The 16230-nt window shown below is 40.4% G+C and overlaps 1 long non-coding RNA gene across 1 annotated transcript; it reads right to left on the reverse strand.

The window, feature by feature from the left end:
- Positions 1–861: 861 nt before the first annotated feature.
- LOC116048497 lies at positions 862–15967 on the reverse strand. The gene is made up of 4 exons (XR_004104657.2): positions 15877–15967; positions 15561–15610; positions 1563–1998; positions 862–1308 (listed from the first exon to the last, which is right to left on the reverse strand). It is a non-coding gene; the product is annotated as an uncharacterized LOC116048497 (long non-coding RNA).
- Positions 15968–16230: the final 263 nt, after the last annotated feature.

A 16230-nucleotide genomic window follows, 5' to 3' on the forward strand; every position in this document is an offset into this window, starting at 1 on the left:
TTCCCTCCCCTTCTAGCAGAGAATCAACGACAAGCCACTCTTCCATGACATCCAGCTCTAGGATACTGGCGACAATCTGGCTCAACATGGTTAGAACCTGACTATAAGGAGATATTTTATTATTATACTGGATGTTCCCTAATACAAATATTTTATTGTAAGTGTTTGTGTTACTCCATGATGCATATATGCATTAATGGACTATTTTTACATAGGAAGTAGAAGTTTAGAAGTTAAACTGGCAATTTTGGATTAAAATGAAGTTTCTCTAGGTAACACTTAAGATTGGCAAAACATTTGCACCAATGACATGAGTGATTCCCATGATAAAACAGCAGAGTGCATCACCATTACACGTTTACCAATAATATAAAAAAAAGTATGATTTATAGCTGCACAATTGAATGGAAACATCTTTTACATGATTTTTATGAATGCACAATTCAACCTGATATATCAGGTAAGAAACCTGCCATTTTGATTAGAATTTAAAATGGAGTTCTTTGGGTGTCCATTTAAAGTTTTACCTGCCAAAGGCTTTGCTGTATATATATATATATATATATATATATATATATATATATATATATATACATACTGTACAAACACTTACAAATACTAGTTCTATGTGGAATTATTTGAACTACAAAGTGGTGGGGGGAAAGCACAACAGAGCCATTGAGTCCAGTTGGAATCAGTCCATTGGACACACACACACACACACACACACACACACACACACACACACACACACACACCATAGCTGCAGGATAAAACTGGAGATTATGGATTTCATATGCTCAAATTAAGCATTATCCAACTAGATTGTTATAATAGTATTAATAATCAAAATTTTAATGTTTATCATTGGACCAAACCTTTTGTTGCATATGAAATACTGCATTCATGAATATCAATTAAAGGCAGACATGATAAAAGCACTAATTTGTTTATCTCTCTGTGGTGCGCTGCAATATCCTGGGCTTTCACAAAATTCATGAGGGGTTCTGTCTAATCCATTTTGAGCAAAACACCATATGCCAATGAGTGCACACATACGCAGGGCACCGGGGCCTGCGAGCCAGCCCACGTCCAGACTCTATGGATTTGTGTTGATTTCTTCTCTACTCACGGCTCAAGGACTTGGTTCTCTGTGACTCTGCATGGCCTGGCCATTCCTGCTGCACACTGCGTTCCCACTGAAGGCCGTGCTGTCTCAGCTTTCTGTCCCGCAATCTGCAAATGCTGACCTTGCCCTCTCGACCTCCCAGAGCTCAACCTGTCAACCCGCACACCCCCAGAACCCTGCTGCAGCGTGGAGGGGGTGGAGGTGGGGGGGGGGGAGCTATAAAATGGAAGAGAAAAAAAAGGAAAGAGAGATTAAGAAAAAAATGAGGGAGGCAGGAATGGGCTGTGGAGCAAAAGACAGAAAACAATTTAAAGTGGCAAGAATGGGAAAAGCCAAAGCACTCGAGATTGAAAGGCCTCTTCTTCTAATTTACACCGTATTCATCACTGCAGAGGGCAGACACTTTCATATCGCGTTCCATTCACTTCCTCACCCGTGGCTGCAGGTCAAAGGAAAAGGCAATTTCCCCTCAGCCCATGTACAAGCTGCTCCATTCCTCATGGATAAACTGTACTTTTGAAACGTGTAGAAGTGAGGGCATTCATCACCAAGCCAGGTCTCCCCTCCTCCTCCTCCTCTGCAGGAAAAGCAAGAAGAAGCAAACACATCTGATTAATAACTTTCTCCTTGTGGAGCTAAAGCCCGCTCGGCAGGGCCTCTGTCAGTCAGGAGGGGCAGTGTTGGGCATACTGCCCACCTAATTCGCTTACTGAGCACTGGGCAGTGTGCCCACCTACTGAAGATGCAGAGCAGACTGTCTCAGGCTGTCAGACTTTTCATCTTGGAGATCCACCATGCTGGGCCTGCCAATGAAGACACCAGGAGTCTGTTACAAATCCACTCTGCAGTTGACTCCCACACATCTTCAGCTGGGAAAAGAGAAGAAATAAAGGCAAAGGAAAGTCAACAGAAACTACTGCTAGGCATTAAACAGATCTCAGTACAGAAGGATATACTTGTATTTATGAAGGCAAATGGGGATGCAGAGTGTGCTGTGTTGCTTCATTAAGCTATTAATGTAAAGAAAAACTGGTGTAAAAAAATTCAATAAAAAGGTGGCAGCCAGCAAGACACAGAAGCAAAAATAAACACACACATGTGCAAACACGAATACAGCCATTTCTCTCTCCTATCTCATCAAATTTCCATCTCCTGCTCACACACTGAATTCCTCTTTAAAACATCACATCTACTTCAGAGAGATGGAGAGAAGAGAGAGAGAGAGAGAGAGAGAGAGGGGGGGGGCTGGAAGTAGATGGATGATGATTATTCAAGCACACTCTCTCTTCTTTCTCCTCTCTCCATTGATCCTGTCCCATCAGAGAGGCCATAAATATTAATAAGAGGGCTTTGTTTTAGCAACCTGTGTGAAGATCAGAGCACAGAACAATAGAAGTATCTGGACATGTTTTTTTTTTCTTTTCTTTTTTTCCTAGCAGACAGGCAGGCAACCTGCAGAGTGTCCTTGGGGGAGGGGAACCTGGGGGAGCCCAGCCCTCAGCCCAGCGCCTCGGGCTCACTGCGTTCAAGTCAAGGGCAGCGCAAGGGGAACTACTAATGTGGGAGACCTGAGTCTGGTTCAGAATCAGCCTTTCACAGGCTGAGTCGTGGTGCATTAAATCATGGACAAATTATTCATTATAGTGTGTAGAAGATACAAAACATTTGTTTTTATATTTGTGTCATTTTTTTTTTTAGGTATTTCCACACAATACCAAAAGCATGTTTACCACAACAACAAAAGGAACAGACATTTCATTATTTCTCTCATTCCCACTTTCCTCTCTGAACCTAAATGCAATTTTTTTAAAAGGGTCAGTTCACCAAAATTACACAAAAAAAACAAACAAACACATTTTCTCACTTACTGCTAATGATATCGAGCAATGCAGATGGTTTTAATTTAAAAGGAATAGTTCAACATTTTGGGAAATGTGCTTTTTGCGGGAAAGTTAGATGAGATGATTGATACAACTCTAATGTCTGTTCAGTATAAGGCTCCAATCAGCAGCAAATCACACACTCCACCGGAAAGCAAATAAGCATATTTCCAAAAATGTTCAACTATTCTTTTAAGGTTGTTTCAGTTTAATGCCTGTTAGATAGTATTTCATTCTTCAATCATTATTTCATTGATATTTGCATCTTGATTGATATGTCACACAATCCTTATCTTTGATTGAAATAAGTCAAGTACTTCATCATTCTATTCCTGATAAAGTCTGATATGTTGTGATTTTATAAATATATTAGAAGCCACAAAACCAAAATGTCTCACAGACAGATATCTCAGAACCTCAGCAAAGAAAACCAAAACATAGATAGGTTATACCACTAAGAGGTGACAACAAAGGTTTTTATTTGGTTTGGGTGAACTAAATTAACTCAAAGACCAGATGAAATAAGTCAAACATGAGCCTAAGTGTGTTTGACCTCTCCCTCTGTGTCATTTAGTGTCTTAGAATAATATGTGTTTGTGTTATGTGACCTCCATTTTCTCATCCTGACCTTACTGGTCGTGTGAGCCTGTGGGGTCACGCTGCCTCTACACTTGGTTAAACGTTTTAATGTTGTACCCGACATCATTGTTGTTCACAAACCCGAGAGAGAGAGAGAGTCGTCTCTCTGATGGCGGAGACAGTGATGGAGGGTCTGGCCTGCTAAGGTTGCAAAAATAAAAACCAAGACAATGGTTTGACCAAGAACAAAGAGACAGAGGGAGCTGATGCCTGGTGGCAGAATGGATCCCTCTCTGGTTAATGGAGGTTTATGATTTACAGCAGATGTTGGCCAACACCTTTTCAATCTAGAAACAATACGTGTGACATGGGGCCCATTTCTAAAAGGGAACGAATCGATGATACAGAATGGTGTGGATTTTATGAGAAGTTGGGCTGGATGTGACTGATGCAAGCCATCCAAGCTGATCCACAGAGCACAGGGGCTGACTCTGTGATGTGTGGAGGCTGTGATAGACATAGCCACAGATTGTGCCTCTCATGTATTACCATTACATTGAAGTCACAAAGCTTGGCATTGGGACAAAGAAGGACACTATTATTTGTGGAACTTCTTCAGTCAAACCTTGAACCCTGTTTTTCTTTATGGGAAAATATTTGAAAGAGACCGAGTTAAGCATCCAATTTTCTAAAAAAAGATATACTCAGCGATCTTTGAAAAACCCAGAAGGTCGTTTAACAACACTTACTGCTTTTCAGAACATATGTCCAGAATTCTTAAAGACTCTTCAAACATCTGGATGAAAAAACATTCTGTCTGCCAATCTTGTGGTTGAAGGGTGACCACGCTACCACCGAGCCACAAGCCGCCGTTTTGTTAATGAGAGGCACAAACTCAAGCTCGATATTGCTGTTTAAAGGGGAGTGGGTGTGTGCGGGTGTTTCTCAGCATCCGCCTGTGCACAGATCTTCATCCAGTTGTTACAGTTGAGAACTGACTGCATTTAGACCCACTTCTTCCTCTTTTCTTGTTTTGGAGTCGACTTCAGTTTGGAGTGGCTCTCCAAAAAGAGAGCTCCAATAACCTATGCCAATAACTCCTCTATTGCATGGAACACCACGTATTACTTCTTTTATGGTTTAACTGCAGATTGCATCCAATATAATGTTGCATTAGCACCCTCTACTGTTCATCTTTTGTCTTTGTCTATGAAGAAAATGTTATAGGTAGCCCTTTATATCGACATTAAGTGCAGTGGTAAAACATCTGAAAGTAAAGTTAAATTTGGGATTTGAGACACCATGGGATTTGAGACATAATTTACAAGAGAGGTCTCTCTTGTAAATGAGTAATCAGAAGGGGGGAGTGTTGACTTCAAATTCAAAAGGACTAAAAGTGAAGCAACAAAAGAGTCCTGTGGTGTATTTGATGTGATTTGATGAATTCTGCCTCTTATATTCTAAAGCAAGTTTGTTTTGTTAGGAAACATAAGCATGACTTGTATGATGAAAGATTATGTATTCACGTTGTTGAAATAAAATGCACCCCCTTGATTTTATATGCAGAGTAAAAAACAAAATAAAGAAGTGTATGACAATAGCAGAGGGAGGAAACAATCCGGGCTCATTAGAGTCCACATTATAAGAGAGAAGAAAACGGAAGCCTTAAATCAACAGCTCAAATTAAAATCAGTGGGGCGTGCTGTTGATGATGAACCTGTCCAAGGGTTTGAGAAATGTTGTGACATGAACGCTGCAATGGCAACAACAAACAAAATAGCACCTTGGTACCAACACTAAACAGGAGGAGGAAGAGGAGTGCAGCTCTTACTCTAAAGCAGAGATCTCCAACAGGGGGTCCGGGACCCCTAGGGCAGTGGTTCTCAAAGTGGGTCCTTGAGGGGGGTTCCAGTGGGTCCACAGCAAAAAGGGGAATCGTTTGTTTCACTATAAATTCGTGCTGTCAGTTAAACACGTTAACGTTAACGCAAACCCATTTTAACGGCGTACATTTTTTTATCGTGAGATTAACGTTCTTTTTGGCCTAGCAAACTTTGTAGTTTAGAAAATGTCATCCACGTGAATCGTGTAGATCCGAAGAGTTTTTATTTGGGGGGGGGGGTTTCGAGACCCGGTGCTAATACGGCACCGGTGCCTTAACGACTGTTATCTACCGGACCGAATAGCAACGCATATTTCGGTGCCTCATTTAGGTGCCACTTAAATGCCTGCACTTCTCTCTGATGCTCCGAAAACGGATGTTAGAGGGAACTGAAACATGTGACACTAGTCAACACTACACCTGACAGCAGCTAACGTTAGCCTACCGTTAGCTAGTCAACACTACACTTAGCTAGCAGCAGCTAACTTTAGCCTACCGTTAGCTAGTCAACACTACACTTAGCAGCAGGTAACGTTAGCCTACTGTTAGCTAGCAGCTGGAGTAAACACGGTTAAAATGCTGACAGCTAAACGGTGTAAAGTGTGACTGTATTTCACTGGAGAGGATTCTAACACCAGACTGTAGCTGCCGTTGTCTGAAAAACACAGACTCAGCCTCGCCTCGCCAGCCTCGTGGTGCATTCAAAGTTATTGTAAAATACCCTTTTCCCATCCAGAGGTTTTCGCCGTTTTGTGCCCCTTTTTTTTTTTTTAGATCAACTTTTTATTGTTTTATATTTTTGAACATACAAAACAGACAAATACAATTGAACAAGGTGCTCCTTTTTTAAATATATATATAAATCTTTCGGTTCAGGCACCGTTTTAAAAGTATCGTATCTTAAAGGAGAATTCCGGTCGATTCCAACCCGTAGCTCTGTTGTTTGTAAATCAGGAGTACTGTCAGTAGCGAGAAAAACGAAACCAATCGGTGCTGCCTACACCGAGTTATCCTCCTGCTAGCGTTAACACCCAACAGGCTTAAACAGGGCAAGTTTTAAACGTGTTTTTAGCCTCTAAACATGCTCGAAATGCCATTACAAGTGCTTAGCCATGTGCAGTTATTCCTTCCAAGGGAACACAGCGAATTTGACTGCAGTAGATGTGACAGAAAGCCATAAAAGTTGTGTTAATCCATACCTCTGTTTATTTCCTGGTTTATGGTGAAGCCCACACTAGTCGAATGCCGATCTCATACAATCCAATATTCCAAAATGTATTTTTTCCACAAAAAAACGATTTTCCGAGGTTCTTTCCATAGTAACGCGTATGTATCAACAAGCTGTAACCTGACACCACAGCGGAGCGAGCAGAGCTGCAGTTGCAACGGCAGCAGGGGAAGGAGCTCACAGAGCTGACAGACGGAGCTTGGAGTAGATCAGGACTAATATGAGAAAATGGTTCCAGTTTGTGCCTTTCCAAATTGCGGCAACCAAATGAAGAGATATTTGAGCTTGAGCTTTCACCGTCTACCCCTCCGCAACCGGGAGATTTTACAGTTGTGTGTAGCATGATTATGTATAAAACCACACACTGCACTGTACATACTTTACATTGATTGTGTCAAGATTGTGATATTGTAATTTCCTTTTTGTTGTTGAAGTAAAGACACAAAAGCACAAATGTAATGTGTACTGTTATATTATAAAACCACTGATAACAGACAGGTGCAGCAATATATTATAGAACCGCAATTTGGAAAGGCACAAACTGGAACCATTTTCTCATATTAGTCCTGATCTACTCCAAGCTCCGTCTGTCAGCTCTGTGAGCTCCTCCCCCTGCTGCCGTTGCTAGGTTACCTAGCTGTTGAACTCTTGAACTGCAGCTCTGCTCGCTCCGCTGTGGTGTCAGGTTACAGCTTGTTGATACATACGCATTATTATGGAAAGAACCTCGGCAAATCGTTTTTTTTGTGGAAAAAATAAATTTTGGAATATTGGATTGTATGAGATCGGCATTCGACTAGTGTGGGCTTCACCATAAACCAGGAAATAAACAGAGGTATGGATTAACACAACTTTTATGGCTTTCTGTCACATCTACTGCAGTCAAATTCGCTGTGTTCCCTTGGAAGGAATAACTGCACATGGTTAAGCACTTGTAATGGCATTTCGAGCATGTTTAGAGGCTAAAAACACGTTTAAAACTTGCCCTGTTTAAGCCTGTTGGGTGCTAACGCTAGCAGGAGGATAACTCGGTGTAGGCAGCACAGATTGGTTTCGTTTTTCTCGCTACTGACAGTACTCCTGATTTACAAACAACAGAGCTACGGGTTGGAATCGACCGGAATTCTCCTTTAAAGTGAGAAAAAATAATGGGACAAAAATAAATAAGGGACATTTAGAATAGATAAAAATGTGCAGTTAATTGCGAGTTAACTATGACATTAATGTGATTAATCGCGATTAAATATTTTAATTGTTTGACAGCACTACTATAAATCCATCCATAAGTAACACAATGGCAGAATGTATTACTATTTTGATCATGGGTTCCATACACCTTCTGTAATAAAACATCCAAAAGCAAAAAATAATATTATAATAATATAATAAATAAAATAAAATAAATAAAAATCAGGTGGTGGACCCTGGGACAAAATCTTATCAAATGGGGTTTGGTGGTCTAATTTGTCTCAGTTTAAGGGTCCTTGACATAACAAAGTTTGAGAACCACTGCCCTAGGGGGTCCTCAGAGTTCCTGCAGGGGGGCCACCAAATTATCGTTAATGAACTAATTATTTTTTTCAAAAATAAAAAATTCTTAACATGAATCCCACATATTATTAGAGAATAAATCAGCCTATTTGTGAAAAACAAAAAAAACCATAAATGATAGGCTTACTGGCCTATAGGTAAGGTAGTCTCTAAGGTAGCCATCCACGGACTTCCGGTTTGGCGATGTAGGTGTGAGACGCAGAGCGGGGGGGCTCCCGATTAACTCCTTTAATTACCTGAATAACTGATGACTTTCCACCAAGATTTCATCGAGTGTAGGAGTTGGAGTTCCTGGTCTTTCGAGGGGACAAAATGAGTAAGCAGCAGAGACAAGCGAGCGCACAATCTAATGTTAGCTTAACTAGCAAGTTAGCTTCTAGGCCGCGGCAGCTAACGTTACCACTATCGCTGACGAATCTGAAGGTAGCCATCCACAGACACAGTTAATCCTAAGGATTCACTGTGCTTTCAATTCAATGTTTAACATTAAAACATGATTTAAAAAATCATGTCAACAATTATTATTTTAATAGCTTAGTATTGTATGCACCATAAAAAAGGTATGTATAAAGACTTTAGGCCGCCCTACACATTATTGTAGGACCAGTTTAAAATGCAACTTCATTTTATACAATATATGTAGTAGGGGGTCCCTGATCTGTCTCTCTCAGCTAAGGGGTCCTTGGCTTAAAAACGTTGAAGACCCCTGCTCCAAAGGCAAATAATCACCAGAGCAGGAGGTAAAGAAAGAAATTAGGAGCACCATGTTCTCCTCTATTGTTGTCGGGTCACAACGAGCCACAGCCAACAGGAGACTGACAATGAAGCAATGTATATACACTTGACCGGTTTGACTATACAAGGTTTTTTTCTCTCCTCCATCTTAAAGCCCTATTGAGAGAACCAGCAAGGTGTGTGCTTACATATCATTTGTTGCAAGTCACTTGAGAGTCTCCAGTATGACCTGTAAACAGGTTTCTATGCACCCCAGCCAGCGGTGTGCCGGTGTCGCCTGTCTGCAGCGCTGCCGAGCCAAGCGTTGCCCATGTCACGCTCCGATAGCTCAATTTAAATGGAAATTGGATGAACTGCTTGGAAGTGATCCAGCCATCCAGAACAATTAACCCATATTACCGGCAGGCCTTGAAAGCGTAATTTGACTTTGAATGAGAATGGGGAGGAAAGCCTGTGGTATTTAATACTACTGGAAATAAAATCGCTTCAAGTTCAGAAAAGAGCCTGTTTGCTGCTATAGGTACCAGAGATTGAAAGTCAAACATTGTCTCTAAATCCTTTTTACATATTTAATATGATGTAACAGTAATCCATTGTTAAAGTACACGTAAAAAGTACTTCACCAAATATTATTTATATGAATGATAATGTTTATTTTCGCTCCACTATTTCATTTTGAGCAATAATAAAACTGTTACTGCTAAGCTGGACAAATGGGAGCCTAAAATGCTTATTTACAGAAGTCACTAATACGCCATTGTCTTTAATTTAAATTTACAACTACACAAGCAGTGACCAAAGGATAAAGCTAGGGTCACTATATATATTTCTTATTGTAACGAATCTAATTGAAAGACCAAAAATCTATTAGTCTGTTTGTCAGTACTTTTCATCTTCCATACCATGTCTGTGGCACAAATCTTTGAAAAACTGGTCACAAACATATACTTACAAGTATATTCCTAAAACAGCTGGCCACTGTAGTTGTTTTTTTAGCAAATGTTACTGCAAACAGGAGTTAACAAAGCATAGAGGGGACTATTTTTAGCTGTGGATGAATACACATTTGGTGTTCTTGTGAAAATATAGCAGCAAGATGGTGTACTGTATTCTATTCTATTCTGTATGTGGGATTGGCTCAAAAATAAACTACAGAGCCCATGTTCATCGTTATTAAGGAACATGTCACCCAGTGCAACAGCGCGGCTCATTGATGGGGTTTTAATAGTTTCTGGACAACAATGGAGGTCAATTGCACAGAGGAATAAGATATATCAGACTGGCTACTGTCACAGTCCCAGGTTGTCATGCGCCTTTCTCTTTAGTGATTTTAAAAATATACAACACAATAATGTGTGAATCACAGCTGAAAATAGAACATTCAAGAAGCATTTAGAAGATTAATACATAGAGGCTTCATCATGTCCTAATCTTGTCCATACTGAGATGGTGTACAAATGGCAGAAGTGGAACATGGCATGATCTCTATATTAAAAGGGCCAGTTCGCCTGAATTATATATATAAAAAATGTATTATCTATTTTATTCACCTCCATTTTATTGGGGTGGCAGCAGATATCTCAGAGACAGATACCTCACAACCTGGCCAGATAAAACCAAACTATCTGTGGGATGAGTTATCACGAGAGATAAGAGAAGGTGCTTTTTGTAGCTTGGGTCTTTTAACTCCACTACGAAGAGAACATAGAGTTACTGGTGAGGACATACATTGTTCAAGGATTAGAGTGTTTTCAGCACAAATGCTGTTGAATTGAACTTTAAATCATTTTTGAGATCTGGTTCACATCCCTATCTGTCTGTTCTTAGGAAGAAAATAATAATTTTGGATCTGCTAAATTTGGGTCTGCATGACCTTTTCCTTCTCATCCCTATCCCTTTACAGTGCTTATTTGTACTGTAGAATGTGGTCAGATTGCTTCCAGATGACATGGAATTTGACTTAAAATGTGAGTGTGAGCGTGACCATTCGCAATTGCACTTTGAAGACTGAAAAGTACTCTAAGATGGCTAATGTTACAGTGCATATGTTTGTATGCCAACTTTCAGACCCTTTGGCATTGATTGGATAATCAAAGTCACACAAATAAGTATAGCCCTAAGATTACACATACATTCACAACAAATAAAAGACTTGGCCAGACTGGCAACAAATGATAAACATTGTTTTGCACAAAGCACATCACGATAGTTTAAAAAAAAAAAAAAGGTATTCAGGGTGTGAGAGTTCCCTTGTCCCCCTGTGGTGTTGACAAGAGAGAGTTAGAGGAAAGGCAAAGGGAGGACACAAGAATGGCAAAAGCAGCTGAAATCACAGCACTCTGTATGCAGGGGACTCAAGCGTGTTGGACTTTGGAGTCAGTCAGGTAATGGGGGAAATTGTGTCTGCTGCACAGCTTACAAATCGCAGTGCTGGCAGTATTTATCTATGTCTCAGACAATCCTGCTGGGAGATGGGAACGGTGAAATGAGAATGAACAGCCTTCTTCTCCTCCCCTCAGCTCCCGTCAGGTCATTTCACCCCCCAACCCTTCTCTCTAAGGCAACATGTGAGCAGAAACTGATAAATATAAAGCAAGTTGAAAGCCGCCTGCCTCTGCCCTTTGCATTTCACCGTAATTCCTGAGGTCATTTTATTGTATTTTTGTCCAAACCCAGGGAACTCAACTAAGCTACCTTTCTTGCCGAAATTCCTTGCAAAGATATGCTATGATGAAGTATTCATTCCTCTTTTAAAGCACTTCCTGTCCAGCACTACTATATTAAGGGCCATCAACTCTAATCCTCCATCGCATTTTCACATAAACTTTGCATATTTCATCTCCCAAATCAGGGGTGGTGGCAGGTCTGCGCTGTAATAAAAGATGGGACAGGAGCTATTTCTAGTCTCCCATTCTAGACAATCGCCCTTTGGCTTTGTCTGGAACAGTTACACCTTGTTACCCCATCTCCGAAGGATAGAATAGAGGAGACAGACGTGGGCATGTGGAAAAGGGTGGATGGAGAAAGAGGACAGGAACACAGGGAGGTAACAATAGCATGCAATTTCAGGCTTCATTGTAATTCAGCTCTCATCTCGGTCCCAAGTGACAAGCGGCGAGCCGCCCAGGATTCTAATCATTCCTGTTGTCAGATTGGTACCCCAAGTGAGATTGAGTTGATTGCTTGAACAAATTTGCAAAGTAACGATGCAATTTGTTGCAGAATGCCTTGGGAGGGTTTGGGCCGTCAGATTGGTGGGGTCTGTGGAGAGAAGTTGTTGTCTTCTTAGATAGACTTATTATAGTTATTCTCAATGTTCATCTTAACCAAGGGCGTAAACTTTGGGTTCAACAATGGGGGGGTTGAGATTTCCACTTCTGAGCTAAATTGAAATTTTGTGTGTCAAACACTTCATTTTCTGCATTCTGGTGATTTTTCTGCAACAATTTATGGTGCAAATGTCTTTATTTATGTAAAAGAAATTATAAGTTGTTTTTTTTTTTTTTGGGGAGGGGGGGGGGGGACAGTTTTGATTACCCCCCCCCCTGTACATTACACCTATGATCTTAACACCTGTAAGGCAGACTGTTTTAGATCAGCGTTGGCTCAGTTTGACTGCAGAAACACTACAGCTAGAGACAGTTAAAGGCATTTTTGGTACCTTTCTCATATCTGTCTGTTTAATGTAAAGCTACAGCCAGCAGGCGGTTATCTTAGCTTAGCTTAAAAACTGGAAACGGGGAAACCTCTAGCCTGGCTGTCTCAAGGTGACAAAATCCACCCACTAGCACCGGATGTCCCTCCCCTCTCACTATCTCCGCTATCGGGGCTTAGGGTCACCCAGGATGATTGTGATTGGTTTAAAGAAATACATACAAGCCAGAGCCTTTGTTCCCCTATCCTAGAATAGATAGGTGGTGTAGCCAGACCATACTCCATCACTGACACTGCGCTGTGGAGATAGGTCTGGCAAATATGCACATTTCCCAAAATGTTTAACTACTCCTTAGTAATGAGGAAACATTCTGTATCTGTAACAACCTCTGTAACACTGTTGGAGTGTTTCATCCTTATTTATAATGAGACATGTCATTTTCCACTAACTCCAATCATAGAACAATCATCACCCAGTATGAATATGAATTGGCTGTGTGTCATCTCGAGTTTAATGATTAAAGATTCCAGTGACATGGTATTGCACCAAATATAAAGACCATTCATTTCCAGCACGACAGTTGCTATTCTTCCTAGCAATTACTCTATTATGGAATTTGACAAATTTGAATAGAAATGACTGATTGGAGGAGGAAGGGAGGGGCCAAGGTGCACCAGAGAAGTATCTTTGTCTTGGAACAAAAGGACTTGTTGGTGGCAGACTCAGAGTCTTTCCATTGCAAACAGGTCTATGACAAACTCTAAAAAGATCCATTTAGAGGTAACTGGTGGGAAGATCAATGCGAATAGTTGTCAAACAGGCACATTTTCCCCACAATGCATCTCTTATCTCTCAAGAATTCAATTAAAAAAATATTGACTATCCCAAAAACTGCAACAAAAAGAAACATTTCATAGCCAAAGTCAGCATGTGTTGTTTAAGCGGAACATGCAGCATCCCAACAAACAAACATTCTCAAGATTCTTTTAAATTAGGACAACCTCAGAAGTAGGTAACCAGGAAACTGTTGTTGTTGTTGCTGTTGTTGTTGTTGTTGGAACATCTTCACACAAAGAAATCAAGCATCTTTATACTGTGCACTGCTTTATAAGTGGATATAAAAGTCATAAAATTGAAAATTATGATGTGTTTGGGGGCCGATGTATGGTCTAAGTCACAGATCTTCAACAGGGGGTCCGAGACCCCTAGAGGGGTCCTCAGAGTAACTGCAGGAGGGGCACCAAATTCATTTTTTGAAAGTTTTTTTTCAAAATTTAAACTGTCTTAACATGAATCCAACATATTAGCAAATATAAATCAGCCTATTTGTGAAAAAACATAAGAAGGTAGTCACTAAGGCAGCCACCCACAGTTCATCCTAAGGATTCACTGTGCTACATGTATGTTTAACATTAAAACATGATTTATAAATTTATGCCAACAATTATTATTTTGATAGCTTAGTATTCTATGCACTAAAATGTATAAAGGCTTTAGCCGCCTTACACATTATTGTAGGCCCAGTTTAATTTGCAACTTCATTTAATAAAATATATATAGTAGGGGGTCCCTGCTCCGTCTCTCTTTCAGTTAAGGGGTCCTTGGCTTAAAAACCGTTGAAGACCCCTGGTCTAAGTTATGGTTTAGGTGAACATTGTCATGCATCATCCCATGCTGCATGCTACAGGACAGCAGAGTCAGTAAAGACAGTGGCTCCTCTCAGATTGCTGTGGGCAGTGAACTGCTACTTAACTGTCCCTGAGCTGCAGGAATGGCTGGAGGACCACTGGGGAAATGATTATCCAGACACCAGTGGGCTGCTGGCTGCTCACACTGGCAAGGCAATCACTGAGTTATTTGGGGGAGAATGAATTACTGAACATTTTGAGATTAGACCGCTTAATCCCCAAATGAGTTGCTCAGGGCGTTAATAGAGATAGTACCACCTGTCATTTCATGTTTTTTTAGGTGTCCCATATGATTATGGATGTTATAGGACTGTGGAAGCAGGAATACTCTATATAATACTTTATAATACTCCCTATAGTGGTAGCATAAAAAGTATTATCCGCTCCTCTGTAGTTGATCCAACTCCGTGCCTTCACACGTCCCGTGGCTGTTTGATTTGCTGTGGTCCAAAGCACAGCACTGAGTGGTGTCGTCCCTGATTACCAAGAACCTCAGGTCTCTGCAGAAGTGGGCAAAACTAAACCAAACAAAGCAGTAGAAACCGTAACGGGTAAGAGTGTTGAAATAGAGGCTGCAGAGGATATGAGAATCCTTGTTCAAAGAGGTGTATTCTTGCAATCTGAATGAGTCAGAAAAGCCTGTGCCCTACAGGGATTCCCATCATCTCTCTCAGACCTTGATACCAGGTTGGAGACGGAGCTCTTTCATCACGCCTGAGATTGGTGATTAGATTGAAGAGCCCAGCAGAGGAGACACAAGTCCTCTCCTCCACACCGAGAGGAAATGCAATGTTCCACAAGACTACACATTCATTACTCAAAATAAATCTCCATTTAACAAATGCCATATGCATAATTAGGCTATAGGAATAATTATAACTGTAATTAGTTTCTCCATGGGCCGACCTATGTAAATTGTGATTGACAACCGGCAAAAACGGAGTGCATAAATCTGTCTTCAGAGATACACGGGCACACTGCAACACAACAGTACACATCTGAATACAGAGGAGACAAAGGGATTCAGGGCCTGTAAACATGCCACCACTGCACATTCATAATCCATGTATACAAGACTGTACACAACCATTGTATGCTTTTGTATAAGGAATAAACAGTCAAAGAATGCATTATATTACACAGTATGTAAACTCAGTTGCAGGATATTAAGTACACCTACAAATACAGTCTAAAACAATAAAGCAGTCTTGCAATAAATCCAACAAGTCCTACCTTTATGAAGTTGGTAATCTTCACTTTTTGCTGAAGCTGTTTGTCTCCTCCTATTGATATAAATGAGGTGGGCAGAATATTAGAAACTCAGTATAAATATTAAAAGCTCAGTATAAAACAGCACAAACAAAACTACAGTCCCAAAATGACCATAAAGTTAAATAAACACTTCTCTACAACAGTGGTAACAAAGCAAAGCACGATGCATGAATGGATAATAAATACTCCATACTACATACAGTAGGGCTACATACTTTAAACTATACTTCATAGTAGTATACTGTTTTTGCAGTTAGTATATAAGAAATCAACATACTCAACTGTTTTCCTGGACAGGAAATGATGCATTTTGTGCACCGTGCAAAGATAGTCAAACTGCGCCTTTAGAATGCTCCTGTCTGTTAAACCAACATCAAAATGTTTTTCCAAAAAAAAAAAATTGTTTAGTCTTCTCAGATCTTCCTGGAACTTGTTTCATCACCATCAACAATTAGTTTCCATCTGTGAGCGGCTCCTCCTTTCCTTTGGGCATTGCATTGTGGGATAATAGTGTCCATCAACAGCAGGCTTGTTTTTTTAGTAATACTGACTGTTTTGATTGAACAGTTTAGGCAAAACACTACATACTTAAACTCTGCTTAGAATTAGTAGCCTATATAGCGTAACTTTC

The sequence above is a fragment of the Sander lucioperca genome, chromosome 5, assembly GCF_008315115.2.
Source record: "Sander lucioperca isolate FBNREF2018 chromosome 5, SLUC_FBN_1.2, whole genome shotgun sequence".
Taxonomy (NCBI): Eukaryota; Metazoa; Chordata; class Actinopteri; order Perciformes; family Percidae; genus Sander; species Sander lucioperca.